Source organism: Herpailurus yagouaroundi, unplaced genomic scaffold (genome assembly GCF_014898765.1).
Source record: "Herpailurus yagouaroundi ecotype Mexico unplaced genomic scaffold, PumYag 188, whole genome shotgun sequence".
NCBI lineage: Eukaryota > Metazoa > Chordata > Mammalia > Carnivora > Felidae > Herpailurus > Herpailurus yagouaroundi.
Genome location: NW_024412419.1, coordinates 14895812 through 14913637, shown reverse-complemented (window position 1 = coordinate 14913637; position 17826 = coordinate 14895812). Strand labels below are relative to the sequence as shown.

Sequence of the window (17826 nt, the reverse complement as noted above, 5' to 3'; positions counted from 1 at the left end):
GCGAGAGTTTGTTGAGGTCCAGGATATTTACACAGTCTCAAGTAACTTCCCATAGATTACTTATTAATTACAAAAGGGAAAGCTACCTTTACAGTGTGGAAACATGGTAGAATCATTTCAACCTAGTGATTAAAGTGAACATCACTAAAAATAGGACAAACTGACATCATGATGTATATACACTGAGAGCAACATCACTTCTGTGGCATACTTGCCCAAAATGCATAACCTGAGTTTAATTATGAGGAAACTCAGAAAAACCCAGATGGAAGCACATTTTACAAAACAATCTGCCTGTACTCTTCCAATGTGTCAAAGTCATGAAAACCAAAGTCTGAGAAACTGTTCTGAATTAAAGGAATTAAAAAGACATGGCAAGAAAACACAATACATCATCCTGGCTTGGTTTCTAGATCAGAAAACAAAATCCTACGAAGGACAACATTAGGACAACTTAAATATAGGGCTGTGTGTTGGATGATAATATTTATCAATGTTAAAGGTGCTTAATTTGAAAATACAACAATATAAAAAAGTGTTTTTCTTAGAAGACAAAAATTGAAATATTTAGGGGTAAAAATGTCTATAACTTATTCTCAAATGGTTCAGCAAATAATAATAATAATAATAATAATAATAGTGATAATAGTTTGAGGCCATTAATGCACACGTAACAAAATATTAATAATTGGTGAATATAGACAAAGAGCATACAAGAGTTCATTGTACTGTTTTTGTATGTTGTCTGTAGATTTGAATTTTGTAAGAATAAAAATTCTAAAAAATTAGAATAACTAATGTTCATGACATCCTAATGAATTAGTTACTTTAATATATCCCTGAAGGAAATGTAAAGTGGCACAAGCTATCTGTAAAAAAAATGTCAACAAATACCAAGGGCCTTAAAATATCCATACTCTTAATTTAGGTTTTGGGGAATTGATCCTAAAAGTTAATTACAAAATACAGAGGAAAAAAAGTTTGTTGAAAGATATTGTTAGATTATTTTAAATACAAAAGCTCTAGAAAATCAAGGTAGTTAGTTGAATTGTGGTATGTGTGTTAATAAAATATCAGATGATCATCAAAAATATGTTAGAGTTTCTATTCATGTTGGAAAATACTTGTGTTATATTATGTGTTCAAAAAGCTATACAAAATTATATATAATTATGATCCAAATTATATAAACTAAACTTTTCATAATAAAAAATGATTTTGACCAAAACATGAATTATAGTTATCCATGACTGGATTATGAACTGCTATTATCATTTTCTTCGTATTTTCCAATGTCTTCTACTTTGTTTTATTTTCTACAACAAGAGAGAGGAGCTCTGAGCTCAAGCCCAAGGGGCCCCCAAGTAGCACATGATTATTGGCAAGACCCTTCCTGTCCCCTTGGCTTCCTCATCTTTGCTGTGAGGGGCTTTGGAAGGTGCATTTCTCCTATATTCCCTCCTGAAGAGAAAACAGAGCGTACAACTTGAGAGCTTGTGGGTTTAGAGGCTTAAGTAGGCACTGAATAGAAAAGATCCACGAAGTCTTGGTCTATCTGCAAAATGCACGTGAATTTTTTTTCTCATCGTATTTTATAAGATAGGTGTTGGTTTTAATATGACAATAAAACCGTTGGGCAGAGCCTAGAAGTAGACCATTATAAGAAACAAAGTTCTCAAGAGATTTCCAAGTTTCCCTGAGAGTCTTTAACCCAAGAGATAACAAAGCCAAATGATCCACAAATTAAAAAAAAACAAAAACAAACAAACAAACAAAAAACCAGGAGGGCTGGTAATTGCATTATTTCCTACCTTGGGCAACTTCGTTTCAAACTGAAATAAAAGAACAAGTGAAGGGTGTTCACTTTCAGCAGAAAAAAAAAAAAATTGTCTAGGAGAAGCAATCCCATGGGTTAGTTTTTAAAAGGAAGTATAACAACCTATTTGGATCTTCAGCAGATGTTTTTTAAAAAATCCTACTGTGAGCCTCAGATGAAAAGAAGTTTCATGAGTATCCAGAGTGCATGGGAGCTGATGGACTGGTAGAAAAACAAAGACCAGAGGAGTGCCTTTAATTGTGTGCTGCAAGATTTACTGGGGCCCGACAGGGGTCAGACTTGAGGTCCTCCCTGTTCACAATCTATAAAAGATGATATAGACAGGTTAATTCTGCTGACAACACAGAGCTGAGGGAGGCATAGCCATTCAATAACAACAACAACAAAAATCAGCCAAATTCAGAAGTGTTTGGGGCTATTCCCCTGCCCTGAAAGTTCTCGGAAATCAGCTGATGTTAGTTCAACACTCACGTTTGGGAGAGAGTGTGTGACCTGCAGAGTAAGTGTAGAAGACCCATCAAAAGTTGTTTTTGGCACAAGAAGGAAGATTACATTAGTGTAACTTGAGTTGAGGATTGTTTTGGACAATGCCAAGATCTGGGACTCAATTCTAGATAAGGCAAGTTTCCCAGCCTCCTATTTCAGTTGTGTCATAAAGAAAGTACAGCAATCTGGGACCGTGCATATACATTTTTAGTGGGATGGAACACTTCATCTTGATTTTGCCTTTGGTAGGCTGGCCATGGAGCAGGAACTGCTTAGACTAGTCACTGGCACTCTGGCATAAGGTGGGTTCTTTACCACAAACAACCCCAGAAATCATGATTTTTGGTGACGCCGGTGTTCTTTTTCCTTGCACGTCAATGGAGGCTAAGCAGAAATGCTATCTTCTCCTGAAGAAGTAATGGAATGCATCCTATTTATTTGCTATTAAGTACTGAATTTGTTTCCCCAGTACAGAAGATGTAGGCATTTCTTACAGGAGGAAAGGCCATTGACACCCATATTTTTTTTCTGTTCTTCTCACTGCTTATTCTTCTTTCCAAACAAAATATTTTGCTTGGGGTTAACTACGGTGTTTGTTTCCATTTTGATATCTGGATACACCACTTGAATTTGAAAGATCTCATTCTCTACTAAATATATTGTTGCACTGTTTGAACAAAGCTAGAAGAGTGGGCTTCCAAAGGTGATATTTCGGTGGGGGTTAGGGCACTTTCAGAGAGGAAGAGTTCCAGGGTCTGGCTGATGGTCTTTGGAATGAATTGTATATAGGTGGGGAGGAGAGTCTAAGGCCATTCGAATTAGCAAGGTTTTAGGATTGTGATTGGTGAAGTCAGCACTACATTTTAGGATTTAAGGTGGAGAGTAAGACATTGTGTCAGGTTATAAGAGGTGTTAAATATGAAGAAATGACCAACATAGAGGCTGACATATGACAGCCATGAAGGTGAAGAGAGCTCATTAGTGGCATCAGGCTCAAGGAGGAGGGTATTCTCAAGGAGAGTAGGAAAGGAGTGGCCAAGAAGCCTTGTGGGTCTTTACAAATTTATTCTATGCCCCCTAAAACTAGTATCTAGGGATCACATGGACACAAGTAGCCGCCACCGGAAGGCTTCAGGGTTTTTGAGACCACTGGTAGGAGAAGAACTTTCTGAGGAGTTTGAGGACTTAGGAGCACTGTTTATGACGGAGCGGTCCTTTCTGGGAACACGATAGGAAGCATTGGGAACTGCTTAATGAAAGGCTGAGGCTAAAGGACTAGGGCGAAGGTCACATTTTGTGTAGATAATTATTCAGAAGAGACTGCAGCTCTGGGTGGTCCTAGAAAGCACCAGGAATTAGAGAAACAGAAACACTCCAGTTGGAGGGAAGTGATGGGGCTTAGAGAAATTTAGCAAACCTTTTAGGTAGGTAATACTCTTGGTTCCCTACAAAGCTCAGAAGTGGAATTTCTTCTTCAGGTGAAGAGCTTGATTCCTAAACGTATCCTCATTTAGATCATCAAATCCTTGTGTGGATTTGTCTTGCCATCTGAACCTTGCTTTCTCTTCTAAGCCAAGTTGAGGTTCACTCCAGTGACTTGAACACAAGTCTTAGATAATTTAGGGAATGGACACCATTTTGTGAGAGTGTTCTTCCTTTTCAAGCCATTCGGAGTTCTGACAACATGCTAGGGATGACGGCAAGGAAATTGTAGCACTTGGAAGGCCTCAGAAGAAGGAGAAGGTGCTGACTCCAAGAGTAAAGGGCTGAATGATTGTCAGGCGGGGGGCCAAAGAAAAGGGGAACAATTCTGCCAATTCTCCACTCCCCCTCCACGCGCTCCAACTTCCCATCTGCCGCCAAGACACATTTTATTTTTCTGACATGAAATATGTATATAATTCTAGCCTGATTTTTTAAAGCACAAGAGGGTTGATTCTGTTTATGCCTCCCTCCAACTCCCACCCAGTACAAACATTGGCCTCCAGCCTGGTAGTGACGACAGCATCTAACAAAACAGAATCCTAGAGCCAGGAAGTAGATGGCTAAGTAAATATACCCCAAAACACTGACATTTTAGACCAAGTAGGTGCAGTGGCGGAGGCCTTGGATGAGGAGTCACAGGAAAGATAACCGCATGAGAAGATAGCAGCAGACGTTTATGACTGACTTTGTTCGGAGGCTAATGTGATTTGTCCTGTCCCAGCATTGGGACTTCAGGTATCATCTTCTGCATCTAGATCTTGGTGGTGGAAGCAGGGAATGGGTAGCCCCACTGAAATTTGATCTATTTCAGGAGGTTTCATAGATGTACCCAGATTCATCGTTAAGCATCTTCATGAACATATATGATTCAGGTAAGAAAGTGGAACTTAATGCCAATAAAAGTAATTGGGCAGTTGAAACTATGTAAGTCCGTGAATTAACACACTAACGTTATGGAGGGCTAAGTCACATCCATTGGATAATGGAAACGACCATGCTCTGCACCTTGCAGTTTTTATCTCGTTTCATTTAATCCCCATGTGGCTACATGTCAGCTATGGGAAAAACATTAAAAAAATCACTCCCACTGCAATAGGCAGGGATTCATGTCATCAAAAAAATTTTTTTTTGTTTTGAGAGAGAGAGAGAGAGCGAGCAGGGGAGGGGCAGATGGAGAGGGAGAGACTGAATCCCAAGTAGATTCCACACCCAGCACAGAGGCCAATGCGTGGCTCAGTCTCACGACTGGAAGATCATGACCTGAGCCCAAATCAAGAGTCCTATGCTTAACTGAGTGAGCCATCGAGGCACCCCAGCATCAACAATATGGTATTATTTTTCATTTATTAAGTTTCCTGAAAAATTATTAAATTTCATCCTTTGTTTCAATAATTCTATAAGCAGAGTGGTTCCATTTCTAATGCTGTGTTCATTCCTAGAACCTTGCTCATAATATGTGCATTCCTATTATGTGTTTTTGAATGAATACATCAATGATAGATTGCTCAGTCTCCCAATAGCTTGATTCTGAGAAACATAAAAGAAAAATGTGTAAATTCAGCTTAATTTCTAATAATCATTCTATAGTTTCAAAGAGCTGTAGAGAGGATGCTTTCCCAAAACCAAAGCAAGACCTTCTTCTTCAATATGGCTGCCTCTCTGTGTTGCTCCTTTAGTCTCAGGTGCCAAAGTGCAAAAAGGAGGGTTGTTATCCTTGTTGCTGTGATCAGTAGCTTCATAGTAGGACATGACACCTGCTCCCCAGTGGCCCAGTCTAGACCTTGACTAGGAAGGTATTTGACATTTCTGGAGCTATTGAGGCTGAGTGAAGTGTATGGATTATATTGGGGTGTGAGCCAAGCTGATGCTGATTTCTTAACTTTAAGATCATTGGACTTTACTATTTGATTGTTTATTCTAAAATTAGAGAATATCAAAATAAAATTAAATTTGAAAAAAATCCTTGAAGGGTTTTTTCCTGGATCCTTCTTTCTCTTCCTCCCTGCCCCCCGCTCCCTCAACCTATAACTCTGTTAGTGTCCCTGCCTGTCCTAGAATGGAGACCTCAAGTATCTGCCACTAGCACTTTGATTGCCCAAGGTAAATTCAAAATCTGAAAAGAATCTTTCCATAGATTATAACTCAAATCAGTGTTAGTCATGCTAAGACTCAATATCAAAGGACGTGCATATGGAAATGCCTTTAACTCAAGTTCTTTTTAGTTAGAAAATGTTATTCTTAATAAAATTGGCTGGATGAATTTTGAGCATTTTTAATTCTTGTTTTTTGTCACCATGCCTACAGGATATATAGCGCCTCACTGGACTGCTCCATGGCTAATCTACTACTCAGTTCTTGGCTTTTCTTCTACGTTTAGACATCTGAGCTCATCACCACACTCCTCTTTCTCCAACTATTATTGGGCTCTTTCCCATGCCCCGGCCTCCAAGCTGGACAGCTATCCGGCAGGATTCTCACTACATTAAGATGGTATCTCAAGGGCAACAGGGCCCTTCTCAGCCAGAATGAAAGGAGTATCTTCTATTCTTCTCAGCCAACACGGGAGATTCTGGAGAAGTGTGGCTGATATGAGACGATTCTTTATTGGGCTGGATGGTCTAATACAATCTCCAATTTTTCGTGATGTTTTCTTTTGAGATGGATTTTTCCCATATAACAACATATGTAACATTGCAGTTTTCATATCCCATACTCCAGAGGGGTCCATTCACACACACTGCAGTGAGAATGGCACTCCCTTGGTGTTTTGAGTATACAGCTCAATAGCCGTCCTGTGGTATGTATATTCTTAGACTCGTTGTTTATTAGCACTAAAGGGGAGAGTATAGAGAGTCTACTCCTACTTTCACCTCTCACAGATGAAGAACTGAGGCCCAACAATGGAAGATCTTATGTATTTTCATACAACCAGCTATTTGTTGAGTGGATGTATGAGTTCATGTATAGACCCCAAATCTCACCATAATCCCCATTTCATGCTAATAGCATTTGATGGGGGGGGTCAATATTTTTTGAACATATAAAGTTATTTAAAGATTTTTTTGATGAAATTTAAGACCTACCTTGACCAACACATCCTCATTCTTTAAAAGCCATTGATAGTTGAACTAAAATAAAAATTTCATTCCAAAATTCCTTGCATGAAAAAATAAATATCATTCTTATGGAGGAGTAGTGATAGCATGGCACATAGAGGTAAAAGCTTATACAAATTACTAAAAGAAAACCCACAGTGATTTCTTAAAAAATACTCAACCTTGGGCAAAAGCAGAGGGCTGAGATCCTTAGAACTGGCTATTGAGGTTCACAGTTTGGTCCAGACACGTTTATTCCCTTCTTTGGTCCTTGACTTACCAAGTTGTGAAATAGGTTAAACTAGATGACCCCTAAAGCTTCTCATCATCTTTAATATTTTTATAATTCATTTTCGTAGAATTAGGTACAAAGTAAAGACATATAACTGCAGTAACAGAATAGGAGTCTCTGAAGAGTAAAATATACCTAGCTTAGGATATCTCATTTTCAGACTTGTTGCCCATATCTCCTTTTAGTGGGATCATTTTGCTGTACTACTCATAGCTAGTATATGAGTCTCTCCTTACAGTTGACTACATGGACCTACAGTGAAATGTCCCGGTTCCTCTGACCATCACCACCCTTATTTTCTGAATCTTAGGACTTCTCAGCCTTGAAGCAGCTTGTTGGCTCTGAGCTGGGTATTTGTTTACTTGGTGTTTTCCTTCTTCTGAGAATTCTCATCCAGGACTGTCTGTTCTATATTCACTGGCTCCCTGCTCTCTCTGCTCCCAGGCCCCTCACTGATTATTCACTTGCACGGTTTCCCTTCATGGCTCATTTTTTTCATGTGTTTCATGATGTTCATGTCAGTATACTTAAAATCAGGCCTGGTATTTCTGGAATCTTTCTAACAAAACTTTGTTTACTTTTTCCTTTCTTCTTTCTCTCCTTGTTTGATCATCTGTGCCTTTTCCTATAGTTTGATTCCAGCAACAAATGCAGAAAATTTACCAACGCAGTTTAAAATTTTCCCATTGGATTACTGGAAACTTACTTCTTGTTCAAGGTCTTCTTCTTCTTCTTGTTCAAGGAGGTGTCATTTTCCATGTGATATCTCTTGGTTTCTGAAGCTTCCTCATACCAGAACAAAACATGCTCTGGTGTGGGGCAAAATTTCTGAAATGGCCTCCTCCTGCCAAAGATGTCCTGGCCTAATTTTCCAAACCTGCGAATATGATGACGGATAATGTTTGTGATTTTGTGTACGCTATATGGCACAGTTGCCCTTAAAATGAGGTTATCCAGGTGGGCTTGATATAATCACGTAAGTCCCTCAAAGTAGAGGCAGGGGTTGCTCAGAGAGATTTGGAGTGCGACAGCTGCCGCTATGGAGATGAAGGGACAGGAGGAGGAATGCGGGCGGCCAGACAAGCCAACAGGAGATGGAGACCTTTGTCCATCAACCAAGAACCACAAGGAACTAAATTTGGCCAACAACCTGAATGAGTTTTGAAGCCCAGTCTTCCTCAGAGCCTGCAGATGAGAGCCCCCTACTTGGCCCTACCTACCTACCCCGAGCAGAGAGCCCAGTTACACTGTGCTCAGAACTCTGACCTACTGAAACTGTGACATAATAAATGAGTGTTGCTTGAAGCTGGAAAATTTGTGGTAATTTGTTACACAACAAGAGAAAAGTAATATTCCCAGCTGTTGTGCTGTGTGGTGCTTCTCTCCTCCTGTTTCTGGATCTAGTACCTACAGACACGGGATCTTTGGGTTCATTGAGTTAAGTCTGTACAAACCATAATATTTCCTGAATACCAAGGTTAGGGGAAGCTTCTAATTAATGTTTTAGATACTGTTAATTTATGGGATATAGGTTTCCAGTTACAGAAGGAATAGATCACAGGAATAAAAGGCATAGCATAGGAAGTACAGTCAATAGTATTGTAAGAGTGTTGGATGATGACAGATGGTAGTTACACTTATGGTGAACATAACACAGGTGCAAAGAAGTTGGATCACTATGTTTTACTCTTGAAACTAATGTAACGTTGTGTGTCAACCATACTGAAATAAATAACGAATTTAAGAATTGCAGACCAAAAATAAATAACGAATTTAGAATTGCAATATTGCCTTATTCAAAGAGAACTGGAAACAACTTGGCACAGAGTTTCCGTTACTCAGTTACCAGTAACTGAAATCTCCACATTAGCAAATTATGCCTAAACTCACTTAACGATACAGTGTGAGAAGGAGGAGTGTGGAAAGTGGATGTGAATAACATTGACACAATCATGTGAAAAGTGAGTCTCTTCTCTCTCTCTCTCTCTCTCTCTCTCTCTCTCTTTAACGTCTATTTATTTATTTTGAGAAAGAGTAGAGAAGAGAGAGAATCCCAAACAGGCTCTATACTGTCAGCCAGAAGCCCAACAAGGGGCTGGATCCCATGAACCCTGAGATCATGATCGGAGTGGAAATCAAGAGTCAGATGATTAACTGAGCCACCCAGGTGTCCCCAAAAGCGAATCTCCTAATGCAATTTTAAAAGTAAATAAAAATGAGTAATGACAATCTGCAAAAGTAAAAGGAGGCTAGACTAGAGCAGAATCAGAAATATTGAAGACAAGTTGATGGATAAATTCTGAGAATTTGATTCAAACTACTTATAAAATAGCCACTGCCTTTAGAGGTAAAGGGAATTAGGATGGAGAGGGAAAAAATAATTATGTATTTAGACAATCTCCAGGCAATATTCTATGTTATGTTTTTCCTTTCTGCCTCCATACAAAGTGAGGGATAAACTAGGAAACTGTAGATAAGTTGTATTTTTACTCTGATATTTGCATCTGTGAATATCAAACACATGTTAAAAGAAGAATAAGATTAAAGATAAAAGAAAGTTAGCTGTAAGAGACCACCACATCAGATTGCTCTGAAGCTTTTTGAAATTCTCAAAAGGATTTTACCTAAAAAAGTCAATAAAATATAGGTTCAAATGCGTTGTTTATGAATAAAGTTGGAAGTATTCAATTTGGAAAGCAGCTACAGTGAAAAAGATCTAGAGATGTCAAAGAATCAAGTCTTGAATTTATCAATTTGGTGATTTTTAACTGTTTTCATTTCTATAGATCTGTCTCAGAATGGCATATCATTTGTGTATCAAAAATTGTCATTATGTAAGCAAACTTCTTTTTATAGAATATAATAATGTGTTGGTGTAGCAACATTCGTGGCCTGGGCCTACACGTACAAAGAATAGTAGAAGCTATTTATGAAATCAGGGCCTTGAAAACTTCAGACTATTACAGAAATTAAGGATTGTGTTCAGACATTTCCCTGCTTTCTGGCAAAGTCAAGTTGTGATGGCTTCTCAAAATAAATCTCTGGGTGGGTGTCCCCAGGTGGGAACCGTGGTGGTTCCACATCAATTCTTTGGGGTGTACAATGAATGAGAGCTCCGGAGATTGCTGACTTGGGCTGGGGGCTAAGGGAGGGGATGAGAGGGCCACTGGAACCTGAAATCTGACTACTAGTGAGTCAGGTGAGGTGGGGAAGTGGGGAGGAGGAGAGCATTCCAGGTAGAGAAAACAGAGAGGAAATGTAGGCAGCTCATGCTACTTTTTTCAGGGGACAGTGATGTTTCCAACTATGATGAAGACGATACCTTTATTTTCCCACATTTCCTAAGTAAAATGTCTATGTCTCTTCTCTTATGGTATTTTCAAAACAGCTTGTTGAGATTTAGAAGGCAGGAATTTATTATCCTGGTTTTAAAGATGGAGAAATCAAGGTCCCAAGGGAACTAAGTGGCTCTCGCATAGTTAATCACAACTGACCACCTGACACCAGCTGCAGGCAGACATGTGTGCCATGTACGTATGTTTTACAATATCTGCATTTTTTTTACATGTTAAGTTACTTAACTGACATCCTTAGGTATTCTCATTAAGGTCATCTCCATTTGGAAGTAAAGAAATGAACATCAGGATTTACATAATTTATCCAAACTCACCCCAGCTGGTAACTATGAGAGCTGACTTTAAAAATACCTCCATTGCCTAGCCTGCCCCTTGGCTGAAATGATGAAAGACCTATCTGAGTGATAGAGCAAGCCCCAAATAATTCTCATCTTCCTGAGTTAGTCAGCCGCATGGACAAACCAAGGCAACTTAAATCTGTTCCACTGTGGGTTTCTGTCCTACATCACCGTGTCCAACATTGGAAGCTGCCTGTGATTCGCTGTGACAAGCATCAAAGTACTATGTCATCTGTGCTGTGTATATTTCAGTGGTCTAACAGCCATGGGCGAACATTTGCTAATAGAACATTAAATATACATCTGCTTATTGTGTCAAAGGAGAGTTTCTACAAAAAAATTTTAGGGGGAAGATAAGAGAAATGAGAGATATCTTGACAGATGATGGGGGAAATAGGGAAGGGGGAGCGTGGGGGTGATGGTTCCAGGAATATGGAGAAACTTGGAGGAATGCCCAGAATTTGGAGTGGGAGCTAGGGAGGGAGACACAGGGAAAATAAGGGAGGCGATAAAGACAGCCTCAAAGTGTAAGGAGGCCTTGAATGTCAGGACAGGAAGTTTGAAATTGATGATGGAGGTGTGGAGGAGACAGAAGAGACATACAGGAAAGCAGGGAGTGATGCTGCATCGGGAGCTTGGGAGGCCTGCCACAGGCATAGGGAGGCTGGGATTTCGGGGAAGGAAGAATTGCAAGGGGAGGGAGAATTTCCAACTCTCATGTGCCTCACAGATACATTTTTAAAAAACACAATAAGGACTATAATGAGGAAATAAATGTCATAAAAATGTTTGATAGCAGATGGGACATAGAAACCCGAAGAAATGCCAATACCTCCAGCCAAGGGCAATAAGGGAAAGAGTTTGGTCTAGCTGACCTCGAAGCTCTGTTCCAGCCTTGCAGAGACTGTAATTCTACGCTTTGGTTCAATTTATTGAATTCCACTCACAGTTATTTGCCAGCTACCGCCTATGTAGAAAACACTACGCAGAGTGTGGTGGTGGAGGATGGGGTTGAAGGCAATCATTTAATTTCCCTCATCTGAAGATGTGTGCATCCTGGGGAGAAGGTCTTGTAAACTATAATGCACTCCAGAATGAGTAAATGAGCTCAGAAGATTATACATGCAATGGAAGCCAAGAGGAGAAGGTGGACAAACTTCATCATCTATGCATGTGACCGATTTAGGGACTGGCAGAGAAAGGTGAAGCCACTTACTAAGCAGCAGTAAAATTTGTCTAAAAGGGGTAAGAAAAATGCTCTGGGAATGATAATTTTGGAGGCAGAATTTTAAGATGATCCCCCGTGAAACTCACTCTTGTATAACTCCCTGTCCCTGAATACAGCTGGGACCTGTGATGTGCTTCTAGCCAATAGACTATGTCAGGGGTGGTTAATACCACTCCCTGATTAGATTATGTTGTATAGTAAATAAAGTAATTATCATGCATTTGACGAAGTGAGTTGCCATTTGTGAGATTTCTGCTTGGCAAGGAACTATGGGGTCTCAAGGAGCTGAGAGCATTTTCCAGCCGGCAGTCAACAAGAAAGCAGGACCTCAGTCCTACAACTGTAAGGGACGTTAGTCTGCCAACAAATAGCAGAGCTTGGAAAAGGACCCTGAACTTGAGAAAGGAAAGCAGCATGGAGGACACCAGATTGTAGTCTTATGAGACCCTGAGCAGAGGATCCAGCTAAGGCATGTCTGGATTCCAGACCAACAGAAATGATGAGATAATAAAGGAATGTTCTCTAAATCACTAAGTTTGTGATAATTTGTTACACAGCAGTAAAAAAACTAATAGTCCAAGCTATCATGTGTGGCTGAAGCTCTGAGGACATGTTGGGAGTCAGTGGGAAAAAGGCTCAAAAGATTGTTTGGGATGAGATAATTTAGCCTGGTCCAAATTAGAATTTAGGCAATGAACGGAATCTGGTTCAAATGAGAACTAAATTAAATTCCAGTAGGTGGGACAATGTTGGGGGATGCTGTGTGAGCCACCATGTTCTGTGGTAATGACAGTGGCATGGTCTGGGGAATAAGTGGAAGGATAAGCTAGAGAAGCAGATAGCAATCAGCCCATACTATCTTTCCAGCATTTGTCTGGAATGTGGCTGCCAATTTGCAGCCATTGTGATTACTTATTCTGCGGCTATACCATTCTCTTTGCAATGTATGTGTAAAATCACTATGTTGTACACACAAAAATAATATAACAGTATGTTAATTATATATCAATTAAAAAAAAGGCCTGAGCACATGCAATTAGAAGGCACAAGGCAGGGGCACCTGGATGGCCTAGTAGGTTAAGCATCAGACTTCAGCTCGGGTCAAGATCTCCCAGTTCATGAGTTCAAGCCCTGCATCGGGCTGTTTTGACAGCTCAGAGCCTGGAGTCTGCTTTGGATGCTGGGATTCTATGTCTCCCTCTCTCTCTGCACCTCCTCCCCACCCCCCACACTCTGTCTCTCTCTCTCAAAAATAAGCAAAAACAAAAAACAAGCAAAACAAGAAGGCACAAAGCAGGAGTGAATTTAAACAGAACTGCCATGGAATTCTAGAAGTAGGAGATGAGTAGAAGCCTTAAATACATCTCTCCTTATCTACTTATATAATGAGTAGGGTTAGTAACTCCACTAACAAATCGATCAATACTATGGAAAGAGTGGATTGTTAAACCTCAGCAATCATGAGAAGACTTTCTTAATCTGAGCTGTAATTTTATGGAATCACAACTGTCAGAGATGAGAAGTACTTTCACAATCATTAAAAGATGAAGAATTGAGACCCAAAGAGGAGACAGTAATTGTCCTATCTCCCAGAGTCATTCAATGATAGGCCAGATACAATCTGCACCCCTTCTACCACCAGACACTCAGGTATGGGATGCACAAATGAAGGAGGAAGGATTCGTTTAAAGATGTCAACTATTAGGAATTAAAAGGGGCCAACTTTGCCTTCTGAATTCATATGCAAATCTAACAGTTGCCCAAACACCGCCACGGCTGGCTACTAGAGCATCACATCTGTTATGAGCACAGTCACCTCTCTGACAGCTGTCCTTCTTGACTGCTTCCACTCCCATTTATTTGTTTAATATGTTTATTGCATAGCGTTGTACCTTTCCCTTTAGAAAACCACAGCTAATAGCAGGCTCAAGTTCCTATTTTAAACTCTTAAAATTGGGAAATGCCATCCCTCCTTCTCTTTCAAGTCTACTCTCTTCTCCAGGGGCACAGATAACTCTCATGGTCTTCCTCTCAATTTCAAGTAGATGTTAGAAATAATAATCTTCTAAATACTTAAATTTTAATGGCTCTCCAGACCCAGAGGTCCAGGTCTGTATCACTGGACAAATAGTTGAGATGGCAGTTGAGGACATGATACAGCTCAGAGCCAACCCGCATAGGCACTCTAAGACAAAGTGTGTTATTTTCCCTGAAATTCTTCCCTAGGGAGGACAGACACGAAGGGAGAAGGAGAGAAGAAAGAGGAGCATGGCAGAAAAGGAAGAAAGACACAGTAAATAAATATTGGGAGAAAAGAAAGGGAGCATATAATGTTAAGCCTAAGATTTTTTTCCTGACTCATTAACATTAAAAGCAGTTTATCAAACTGTGTGTGCACCCAGACATATTTTCCTGGATTGGAATGCTGTGGCCAGTCCAGTCCTACAACCACCCACCCGTTAAACACAAACTGATGTCCTGGAAGGAGGTCAGTGACTATCTCAAAATGAAGTGAAGTCCCTGTAGCCAGGATAACTGAGTAGAGAGAGCCCTTTGCGTTCTTCTGTAGAGACTGTTGAAGGCCTCACCTTATAGGAAATGACAAATAGCCACACTCTCTAATAGCAGAATTGCCCCTGGGAGACATTCCTGGGAAAGAGCATAAAACCACAATCAAATGACCATGCTGCTTCCCGTGTTAAGTACACAGCAAATGGTTCACGTGTGGGCTTTGGACAGAAGTCTAACTCTCCAGATAGATGACTGTGTTGTCGGTGCCCCTAATGACTTCACTGGCCTTGACATGTGAGGAAGCAGGACATGTACCCATTAGAGACAAATTTTTATTAGAGTGGCCATTCCAGGGATTATTAGCAACTTGTAAAGAATGCAATTACCACTTAAGCTGTATTCAGCTGAATACATTTTAACTCTAATTGAAAACAAATGTATGCTTAACTGTATGGTTGGTTAAGCCTCATGATTGTGACTGTTATCTTATTATTTGCCATTAATTAAAACAGCATGTGCTGGGATTTATTTGCAATTATGCAGTTGCAATTTGATGAAGGCTCAAAACAGACGTCTCTGTTTATTGTTTGCTTTGCAGCAACCAGCTCAACATGAGCCACTGTGATTTTTGCCACACACTTTTAAGATCCATTGACGTGATGAGAGAAGCGATACAGGTGCACTTTTGTTTCTGTTATTTTTAAGGAACATTTAAAACTCAGCAAAACTCTTGTTACTCTTACGTAACAGGAAGGCCATTGATAGCTATGGCCACCTGAACAGTTTAATCTTGATGACTTTCAGAAGAAATCAGTTTCTAGCTTCTTTTGATCATTAAGAGGAGTATCTAGGGCTTTGAGCTTCTTTGAATATTGTGTCTGTTTTTAACCACATGCAATCCTCAAGGACCTCATAGTATTTTTTTTCTTTTGCCTCAGATTGGACGTTTCATCTCAATGTGCTAGGAAATTTGATTTTAGGAGAATTTGATCTAATTACATAACTTGCCTTCTGAGAATGCTTTTCAAGGCCTAGATTTGAAAATAAGAGACCTGGCTCTCGCTCCCTAGTTTGCTGTGGTATCAGGAAGTGACTTCATACCTCTGGACTTCAGTTTTGCCCTCCTGTAAAACTAGTATAACAAACCTGATCTTATCTACCTAGCAGGGATATTTTGAGACCACAGAAGATGACAGCAGTGGAAGGGTTTAAGTCTGTAATGAATATTCCAGAGGTCAGGTTCATAAGGATGAGATGAGAGTTTTCTTCCTTCTATAGGCCCATGAGGTTGGTCTCCACTGAATGCAACAAAGTCTCCACACTTATTAGATGTTCAATAAATGTTTTCTAGAATGCAGCCATGGTTTCATGGTGTCCTGTGATGGCCAGTGGTCATCATGATGCATGTAGGGCAGGCATACAGAAATGAATTTCAACCACAGGTGGTGGTGGGGGATTTATATAGTTTGAAGGAAAGTTCCCAGTCTTTGAGATGATGAGTGGTTGGAGTACCTCCTGGAGAATGTACTCTTCGAGTGTCTTTTGTTTGTTTGTTATTGTTGGTTTTTTTTTTCACTTGCTCTTCCATTGGCTTTCCTTGATCCTCCTTCTGTGACCAGCTAAGGGTTTTTTTCTGGGCATCACTGTTTCAAATTTTTTGTGAGTATCATCCCTTGTTGTCAATTTAAGGTATATGTCTGGGCTTCTGGATTCTTAGTTAAATCCAAACATACCCCATACATTGTATGTTCCAACAACCGTACAATATGATAATGGGAGATGTTAACCCAAGGGGAAGTGCCTAGAAGAAGGACAAGCTAAGCCTCGGAGAGGACAGAGGTCAGGATTCCAGACTCTGAAATAATCCTCTATAATAAGATTCTGACAGAGAAGGGGGAAATGCCATGTGATTCCAGGAAAACACACTTGAAGAAATCAAAACTAGTTGAAGATCAAGTGGTTGAAGAATTACCATTTATAAAGCAACTACCAAATAAGCATGGAATACAGATCTGGTCTTTGTCTATATATCCAGATGTGGCCTTTGTCTACCTTCCCACCTTGGTTTATCGGCCCCTCTCAGCACTTTACTCACTAGATTCATTTATTCTGCATGCAAATCATCTGGAATTTTCCATGCTCTGAACATGCAGTGTTTTTAGGCCTTTGTACCTTTTTACATGCTGTTGCCTATGCTTGGACTATCGCTCTCCCGGCTCCACCTCAGGGGTGGTGGTATAATTGCAGGTCTGCCTCTTCCACGCAAGCCCCTTGAGAGCTGGAGCCTGTCTTCTTTGTCTCTATATTTTCAAAACTCAGGTGCTGGCACAGAGTGTGCATTGACTGGATATATGTGTAGAATACTGGTGTCCGATAGAGCGTTCAGCGGTGATGGGCATGTTCTATATCTGTGTTGTCCAATCCAATAGCCACAAGCCAGGGGAATCAAATCAAGGAAGAGGGGGTGAACTTCTTTGACTCGGCTGCAGAAGCCGTCCGAATATGAGACGATGCTCCAAGGCCCCTTTTCTGGGTGGAGTCATCATGCCTTTGGCACAATCATTTCTACAAGGCCAGGGAAGGTACAGGGCAGCCAGAGAGACAGAGCATGTCTGGGTCGGGGAAGAAAAAGAGCACTGCAGGGTCACCAGCTGGAACAAACTGAAACTGAACACAGCTGGAGGTCATGCTACATGCTTTCCAGATGCCTCCTTGGAACCGGCTCCTATTATATCTCTGCAAAGGAGGTGCTTGAAATAAAACTGAAATCACCACAGTTCGATGGTCATAGAAGTATGATTCTCTAGAACCATAGTGTCGTGCTGGGTGGGTACCTCAGTAGTGATCACCCACGGGGGTTCCTTATGGCTTCAGAAAATCCATGAGTTCCCTGAATTACATGTAAACACTGTGCCTGTATTTTCCAGAAAGATGGCTCTTATCATTCACAAAAATCTCTATGAGGTTTATAAATCCAAAAAGATTTGGAACTGCTGTGGTATTTCACATCCCTCCTACCATGTCCCATATGAAGAACCTGAATCCCAGAGAGCAAAATGACATTTCTCAAATCATGCACTGAGTCAGTGGGAGATCAAGGGTGGGAGAGAAGGGAGCCAGGGATACAGCTGTAGTTACTCCTTAGAGACCCCAGCCCATTTGCCTGATTATTATCAGCACCTATGGAAGTAGATTCTA

General features: G+C 40.3%; 1 long non-coding RNA gene across 1 annotated transcript in view; it reads left to right on the top strand.

The window, feature by feature from the left end:
* Positions 1 to 6452, top strand: part of LOC121044153 (uncharacterized) — a 31509-nt gene extending 25057 nt beyond the window's left edge. Inside the window, exon 2 of the long non-coding RNA XR_005797168.1 lies at positions 6113 to 6452. This is a non-coding gene — a long non-coding RNA (uncharacterized LOC121044153). The remainder of the gene's footprint in view (positions 1 to 6112) is intronic.
* Positions 6453 to 17826: the final 11374 nt, after the last annotated feature.